Source organism: Priapulus caudatus, unplaced genomic scaffold (genome assembly GCF_000485595.1).
Source record: "Priapulus caudatus unplaced genomic scaffold, Priapulus_caudatus-5.0.1 Scaffold470, whole genome shotgun sequence".
In the NCBI taxonomy this organism is placed as follows: Eukaryota; Metazoa; Priapulida; class Priapulimorpha; order Priapulimorphida; family Priapulidae; genus Priapulus; species Priapulus caudatus.
This window is the reverse complement of record NW_014577531.1, coordinates 256,284-265,282: the sequence shown is the minus strand read 5'-3', so window position 1 is coordinate 265,282 and position 8,999 is coordinate 256,284. Positions and strand designations below refer to the sequence as shown.

The 8,999-nt window shown below is 45.3% G+C and overlaps 1 long non-coding RNA gene across 1 annotated transcript in view; it reads left to right on the top strand.

Annotated features, from left to right (window-relative positions):
* The first annotated feature begins 8,050 nt into the window (after positions 1–8,050).
* The window catches only part of LOC106810763, a 1,327-nt gene continuing 378 nt past the window's right edge, over positions 8,051–8,999 (top strand). The window contains exons 1-2 of the long non-coding RNA XR_001394059.1: positions 8,051–8,185; positions 8,551–8,656. This is a non-coding gene — a long non-coding RNA (uncharacterized LOC106810763). The remainder of the gene's footprint in view (positions 8,186–8,550; positions 8,657–8,999) is intronic.

Here is an 8,999-nt window from a genome sequence, read left to right as displayed (position 1 = left end):
GCTTCTCCCCTCCTCCTCCACCAGCTCCTCCCCTTCCTCATTCTTCACTAGCTTCTCCCTACTCTCCCCCTCCTTCCCCACCAGCTGCTTCTCCCCTCCTCCTTCTCCACCAGCTCTCCTCTTCCACCACTTCCATTCTACCCCTTTTCCTTCTCCACCCGCTTCTCCCCCTCCTCGTTCTCCACCAGCTCCTTTCTTCCCCTCTTTCTCCCCCTCTTTCTTCTCCACCAGCTCCCTTCTTCCCCTCTTTCTTCTCCACCAGCTTCTCCCCTCCTCCTTCTCCACCAGCTTCTCCCCCTCCTCCTCTTCCACCACTTTCTCCATTCTCCCCCTTTTCCTTCTCCACCCGCTTCTCCCCCTCCTCCTTCTCCACCAGCTTCTCCCTTCTCCCCCTCCTCCTCCACCAGCTCCCTTTTTCCCCTCTTTCTTCTCCACCAGCTTCTCCCCTCCTCCTCCACCAGCTTCTCCCTTCTCCCCCTCCTCCTCCACCAGCTCCCTTTTTCCCCTCTTTCTTCTCCACCAGCTTCTCCCCTCCTCCTCCACCAGCTTCTCCCTTCTCCCCCTCCTCCTCCAACTGGACTAGTGGTGCCCCCGGATGGCCCGTCCTTTCACCGCAGGTGTCAGTTCAAATTTGCAGCGGCACGCTCCCCCGATTGGCAATTACAGGGAATTACATTATGGGAATTCGCTTACTCTGAATTCGTGGGCAGCAGTGACTGACTTGACACAACGTTTGCTGGTAAGCATGTCATCGTAACATCGTTGAAAATTGTTGGCATCTAAAAGTGCACGAAAAACTGAAATAACCCTAATTTTCTGTATTTTTCTGTTTATCCATATTACGGTTGGTAGCAAGCAGATGTGTGATATTGTTAATGTCTAATGTTTTGTTCGGCGGCGACTTCGATTGCGATTTGAAAAATAGTGCTAGCATTGTGGCAGTGGTATCCTGAGTGTGCGAAGGAGACGCTGCATGCAGTTTGGTATATAACCACACCACTGACGTTTATAACCTCAGTTTCATTGATATTGCATTCTGAACATCTGAATAATTCGAAAACACACACGAGAATTCACACGGGAAAGTGACCGGTCTGTGTGATGCTGCTTTCTTACATGACCCGATTCTTCTTTGTTATATATTACACACAGATCGTGGTCTCTTCTCCGTGTGAGTTCTCGTGTACGTGTATGGAGAGCGGTTTTAGGACCGTAAAAACTAGTACACGATCGATTGTACACGATTTGATGTACACGATCGATCGATATAGTACGCGATCGATCGATCGTGTACATCAAATGCACATCATCGGCCCCTAAACCAGGTTCTACGTCGATATATCGATCGTACACCGCGTGATGATGCGGATTGAGGAGTAATGAGGATGAGGAGTCATAGAGGATTGTGACAACTACTGTTTATTGTGTACTGTTTAATGCTGTTTGCTATTTTCTCGTTGAAATCTACTATCCATGAACAGTGAATTTACATTAAAGTGTCTTATTTGGAACGTTGACCTTCATTTTGACCTTGACCTTGACCCCTCCTCTCTTCTCCTTCTCCCTCTCATCTCTCTTCTTCGCCTTCTCCCTCTCTCTCCTCTCATCTCTCTTCTTAGCATTCTCCCTCTCTCCCCTCTCCTCCCTCTCTCTTCTTCGCCTTCTCCCTCTCTCCCCTCTCTCTCGTCCCTCTCAAATCGCTTTTTCGCATTCTCCCTCTCTCTCGTCCCTCTCTCTCCTTTCATCTCTCTTCTTCGCCTTCTCCCTCTCTCCCCTCTCGTCCCTCTCTCTCCTCTCATCTCTCTTCTTAGCCTTCTCTCTCTCTCGCCCCTCTTATTCGCCTTCTCCCTTCTCCCCTCTTGTCCCTCTTGCTCTTCTATCTGTTTCGCCTGTTTCCTTCTCCCTCTCTCCTCTCTCTCTCGTCCTTCCCTCTCATCTCTCTTTTTCGCCTTCTCCCTCTCTCCCCTCTTCTCACATCTCTTCTTCGCCTTCTCCCTCTCTCTCCTCTCATCTCTTCTTCGCCTTCTCCCTCTCTCGTCCCTCTCTCCCCTCTCATCTCTCTTCTTCGCCTTCTCCCTCTCTCCCCTCTCGTCCCTCTCTCTCCTCTCATCTCTCTTCTTCGCCTTCACACACACACACACACACACACACACACACACACACACACACAGAGGTCGAGAAGGTGAGACTCGCCGCAGCACGAGGTACTTAGAATGATGCGGCGATGCTCAAGCAGCAGGGACGTGTAGCGCTACATGATCGACTTGGGGATGAGCGTCTCGTAGGCAAGAGCATCCACGCAGTGCTGCGCTGCACCTGAAACAAGCGAACAGCACTCGCTCAATACTATTGATGATGTTAAATGATATTGTTACTACTCAATAACCATCGATGATTAAATCATACTGAAATATAAAATGTGAAACTAGAATGAAAAAAAGTTGTAACATCGATCGGTTGTACTACCTGCTCCATACCCCACGCCCACTGTTATCTGACTTTGTTAGCTATGTTTGCTGACGTTTCTCTTCCGAGGTTACTGTCCTCTGTGAATAAATACGGTTGCATGTGGCAACACCTCGTGTCGATAATGGTCGATGAATCAAATTTGATTCAAATTGGTTGAATGAATTGATTGATGAACCACATGCACACCATGATGATCATGTGCAAAGTTTTCCTATAGAAATCCCCCGCCCTTCCCCATTGGTTGATGCCATGCCACGTATGTACGATATACCTACCTTACTTTGCACGTTGCATGCGCATCATGTACAGAGTCGAACATTCGACGTACGTCCAAAAACAAAGGCTGGTAACTTACGCGTGTATAATTAATGCCTGCCTTCGTTGCGTACGTTGCAGCTGTACGGAAGGTGTGTGATCTGAGAAGACCCTACAGAGCGAGCGGGGCTGAACTGAGAGACAACCGGCTATACAACAGAGCGAAGATGGCGCAGATGTGGAACTAGTCGTTCCGGGCGCCTCGCGTGGGACGAAGACACACAGGAGCAGAGAGGAGAAGTCTGGTGTGAGGTGCTGAGGTGAAAGTCGCCAAAGCACAAACTTTACGACGAAGTGCCATCGTCGCGCAGGGGACGAAGAACCGCAGCGCCAAACACGGCCGACGTACATGCCGACAGAACTCGGCTGTGCAGGCATGTGGCGCATTTTCGGAACGGTGAACGTGCCTCCGCCTGGCTGGCGCGGTTGGCACGGCAACAGCCGAGCTAAACAGGAAGGACACGCCCCGATACGAGTCGAAGGGGACGGCAGGTACAATAATCCGCTGTGGGCCGGTGCACGTCGGACGCCCTTCCAACGTCCGCGTCTACACTGTGACTGAGAACGTCAGCAATGAAAAACTCATTGTTGGAGTGGACTATGCAAAAAATCTGCTCACCTACGAGCGTCCGGCAAAAACGTGACGTGCCCAAATCATCCCGGCCACCGTTCCGCAAACTTTCGTCTTGACGAAACCATCGGAGACGAGAAGCGCTCTGCGGGACGGATCATGCGAGATATCGGTAAGGATGCGGATCCGCTGCACATTGGCATCATGGCGACAGACGGCAACAGCAAGGTCGCGCTCGGCTTGCAGGAAGCTGCCGGATCTGAAAAAGTAGAGTGTCAATTGGACGTGAGACCCCTGAATGAAAATCGGCGAAAGTCGTTCGTAAAACTAAACTTCAGCTCCCAAATGTTCTCTGGCAAGACCAAAGAAGAGCGAGAAAGAGTGAAACGGCAAGTCGCACACGACCCGTGAAACGGCGAGTCGCACACGACCTGAGGCGACGATGCGAGGCAGAATTTCAGGCGGCGTACAAAGCATCGCGAGGGAGCTACAGCAAATTACAGCAACAACTCGCCGACGTACACGAAGCCATCGCGCACTGCTATACGGCGAATTGTGGACGCGCATGCCGCATGCATTCGATCGTTTGTGGCAGGCAGAGCCGTTGGGACACGAGTTACCGTATATGGTCGCGTAATAACCGCGGGCGCCTATAAGTCGCACCTCAATTTGAATCGGGTAACCAAGTATTGCGCCTAGTATATTTCCTCTCACGGTATGGCGCGCTTATAAACCGCAGAGCAAATACAGGGTTGAAATCTGAGGCCAAATTTGCGGTTATTACGCGAGTATATACGGTACCGAGGGACTCGCACCGACCGCAGCAGACGCCGCGCTCCTGGAAGGGTGGATCGCGGATCGCTTCAGCAGGCCGACGCTCGAAAAAACCCGTTTTAACGCGAGCACGCAGAAATCGGAAGCCATCAACAATTCGTACCTGACGTCGAATCCCAAGTGCAAGACCTGGCCGCAAAATGTCTGCGGGCGCATTCACGGGCAAATTCTTCATCTCAACAGAGGCATCGCCCGGGCAACGGCCGAGAAGTGCGAGTTCGTCGGGGCCGCACTCGTTTCCGGAAGCCTGTCCGCCAAGTACCTGCAACAGGAAGAGCAGAGGCGCAACGCCATTAAGAACCAGCAACGACAGCAGCTACAGAGACAAAGGTGGTGTTACGCAAGAAAGGTAAAATATTCGCTTCACGCAAGAAAGTGAGTGAAAGGCGAGGCGACGTGTTCGAAAGGCTTGTTAGACCCGCGTCCAAAGCTTGCCCACGCCTACTGTCAGTAGATGTCACCAACCGCGATAGACAGACTCTATCTTATTGGAGACCATTTAGGGACTTTCGGTGGTTATGCGACTTGGATGGAAAAAAGGGCCTCTCGATTGGCCCTTTTGTATTTTTGTAAATTTGTAAAGTTCTTTGTTGTGACTTATAATGTGATCAATGAATTAAATATGTAGTTTAAATCAATGGTGTTTTTTGTGTTTTTCCACTGTTGTTTGACAATAATTTTTCGTTTTAAAATTTGGGCGAGTACAGATTCTATTCGGGCGAGTTAACTTATTGACTCACTTCTTTCTCACAGCTCTAACCCTGTATTGCCAAATAAATTATAAAGAAAAACCACATTACTTGCATATAGATACATGCTTTAGGGGTAGGTAGAACTAACTGCACTAGAAAAGGATATATTTGAGAGCCTGTGTATGCCGAAACAGAAAACTTATAATTATACGAGTTATTTGTAATAATAAAACTGCGCCTATAGTTTTACCACTCCTAACGGCTAACTAATATTAAGCCACAGTGACGAGTAATAAACAGCAGATCCAAACCGCAACAGCGGGGCGTCAACATCAAAGATTAGTACTTGTTTTTAAAACGATTACAAAAGGGAACATTACGCGCTGGAACAAAATGCGTTAGGGGCTTTTTATTCTTCCCACGGGCAAATAACCACACATTTTAATTGAGTTCACTCCCTCTGTAACAACTAACAAAATAACTAACGAAAAAAAAAACATTACCAAATATCATAGATAGCATCAATTTCATAGAGATTTTCAAAATCGACGTCAAAAGAAGAAACAACAGCTTGATTTAATCACATACATGGCATCCTTGGGGAATATACTGGAAAATAACCATTCCAAACAGTCAATTGCAAGTCAATGAGAAAAAGGGATTAACATAAAGGAATTTATGGGATACATTTTTAGCTCATCTGACGTAGTCAGGTGCAGCTTGTAGAATCGCATGATTGTCCGTGCGTCAACAGTTGGGCACAAATCTTAACCGCTCAAGGTACGGCCACGATATTCGGGTCGTCGGGGGGGGGGGATTGTCAAAACGAGTTGGGATGTCGAAGATGGGGGGTCAAAGGTCAAAGGTCAAGAGGTGTGAAAGAAGGGGGAACATTCCCTCCTTAACTTAAGGTATAGGGAGGAAATGCAGAATTGCGGCACAAATCTAAACTGCTCGACCTAGGCTCGTGATAGTCGGTGTATAGCATCATGGTAGTAAAAGCCATCACTGTGCCGAAATTGGAGGTCACAGGTCAAAGGTCAATGGGGCACAGGGCAGATTTTTACATTTTCTGAGGACATGGTCTGACGGAGCGATTGAAAAACTTTTTTGTTTCAGCGGTGACCTACCATATTTATGGCTTTATTCAAAAGACCATGAAATGTACTTTCCGCTGGCATGTGAAGAGTAAGTGTCGGATAACCTTTTGACCCTCAAGAGGATGGTTAAACATGGATTTGTTTACTGTTAGAAAGAATTTGACTGCCGGGTTTGCTAGTAGAATCTATACATGCCTGGATGTATGACTATATGAGGCTACAATGTCACAGTGAAATTTCAAAAGCTAAATTTGGTTGAAGAAGGTTTATGCTCCTTAAATCGTATAATTTCTATGGCATTCTGTACTGTCAGTGTGTTACATGTAACTTATGCCACTGCCAGTGCATGTGATGGTGATAGTACTGTGTAGTATTTGCCTGCGTTAATTAGTTACAGGTGGCATGGCTTTCCGTTCTTTAATTGGAAGGCCACTTAAACGTGAACGCGAGCCATCTCGTGCAAGTTTCATACCGATCCCAAACAACATTCGTTTGAGAAGGTTCTAGATTACCATCTGTTGATTCCACTGTTGGTCGGTTATGTGAACACATTGGCACCTAACCAGTGGCCGTGTCTGCACGGTAGAATCGGCCCGCACTCACCTCGAGGTACTGTCCACACAGCAGGCGGTTGTTCTGTCCCTTCTCCTCGATCAGGCCTCTCACTTCTAGGTATTTCTTTACTGCGAGCGCGGCGTAGTGCCGCGGCGCCTCGACCTATCCGGATTGAGTAAGCGACCTTCCTCGGCTTCGCCCGAGCCACAGAGTGAGCATGTGGCTACTCCCAACCCTCCTAGGGCCATAATCTTTGATGCACATTTGGAGTGACATAATTTAACTCGGAACCTTTGCACCGGAAAATCTCGATCTTCTTCTGCCGGGTCTGCTCGACGTATTCAAGTGTTATTTTAGTGACTTAAATTAGTCTCTGGTCTTCACATACATAATCCATTATTACAGCAAATATCATTTGTATCACATAGGGAAAGCTTCAGCCCATGTATTATACTCGTCTCTCTCCCTATACTATATAACATATATTATTTGAATATATTCAGAGGTGATAATGCAGAGCCGTATCACGGATCGTCATTATTTATCNTAAAAAGTTAGGTCTCCCTTTTTAGAAAGACGCGGCAACTCTTCGACGACGATGGAAATGCTAAAAAATGACATTGGTCACCGGGGGAATGGAGGTTGTTCACGTTTGTTGGCCGTATGTGCGTGCGTCCTCTTAGCTCTGATGTCGGCACTACTCGCTGTTATCATCGTAAGGTATAAAAAAATCGTTCATATTTTCAATATAATTAACTAATTATGTTGCTGATACAGAATTATTCTATAATTTCATTTAATTATTATTATTAATTATCATAATATAAATTAGGAGCAAATTAATATGATGATTAATTGCAAATAGTCACAATAAATATAATATTTATATATTTATTAAATATGTTATCAAAACTATTAAAAATATAACTAATAATTTATTGAAAATTAATATACAATAAAATCAATGGTAAATCCACTGAGCATTTAAACGTCGGTGAAGATCAAAAGTCAAAAATGAGAATATTTCTGTTTCTACTCAGTTTTTTTCCTTTCAATTTTAAAGTGGTATTTAATATATAATCTAGAGAATATTCTGCCGGAGAGGTTACAAGAGTGGATATCAACTTGATGGAAACTGTTCACCTGCAGTTACAGAAGCAGGTGGAGCAACAGCAAGCAGAACTTGATAGGATGGTAGGCGCCTATAACTCGTACGTAATTTGCGACTACTTTTCTACTCCCCCACACGCACGCACGCACGCACGCACGCACGCACGCACGCACGCACGCNTTTTTGCAGTAAGTAAAGAACCATAAATTACGGCACTCATTACCAAACCCCTGACACGCATTTTGAGCAATGTGTTGCCGTGTATAAAATTACGTTATTCCGACTTAGAATGACAGAAAAATATCCGGCCTATATACCCAATATCATCAGATAATTATAATTATAATTATGAGCCCCTGATGACATAAAAAGTTAAGTCTCCCTTTTTAGAAAGGCGCGGCAACTCTTCGACGACGATGGAAATGCTGAAAAATGACATTGGTCACCGGGGGAATGGAGGTTGTTCACGTTTGTTGGCCGTATGTGCGTGCGTCCTCTTAGCTCTGATGTCGGCACTACTCATTGTTATCATCGTAAGGTATAAAAATCTTTCATATTTTCAATATAATTAACTAATTATGTTGATGATACAGAATTATTCTATAATTTCATTTATTAATATTATTAATTATCATAATATAAACTATGAGCCTATTATTATTATGATTAATTGCAAATAGTCACAATAAATATAATATTTATATAATTATTTATTAAATATGTTATCAAAACTATTAAAAATATAACTAATAATTGATTGAAAATTAATATACAATAAAATCAATGGTAAATCCACTGAGCATTTAAACGTCTGTGAAGATCAAAAGTCAAAAATGAGAATAATTCTGTTCTGCTCAGTTTTTTTCCTTTCAATTTTAAAGTGGTATTTAATATATAATTTAGAGAATATTCTGCCGGAGAGGTTACAAGAGTGGATATCAACTTGATGGAAACTGTTCACCAGTTACAGAAGCAGGTGGAGCAACAGCAAGCAGAACTTGATAGGATGGTAAACGCCTACAACTCCTACTTAATTTGCGGAATATTTCCTTTTACACTACCACACGTACTGTCACACCTATACGCGCGCACCACACACAGGCACACACATATATTGACGTACGAGCACGCATGTACGCACACTCACGCACACGCACACACACACATACACACACACACACACGCACACACATTTATTGACGTACGAACACGCATGTACGCACACTCACGCACACGCACACACACACATACACACACACACACACACGCACACACATTTATTGACGTACGAACACGCATGTACGCACACTCACGCACACGCACACACACACACACACACACACACACACACA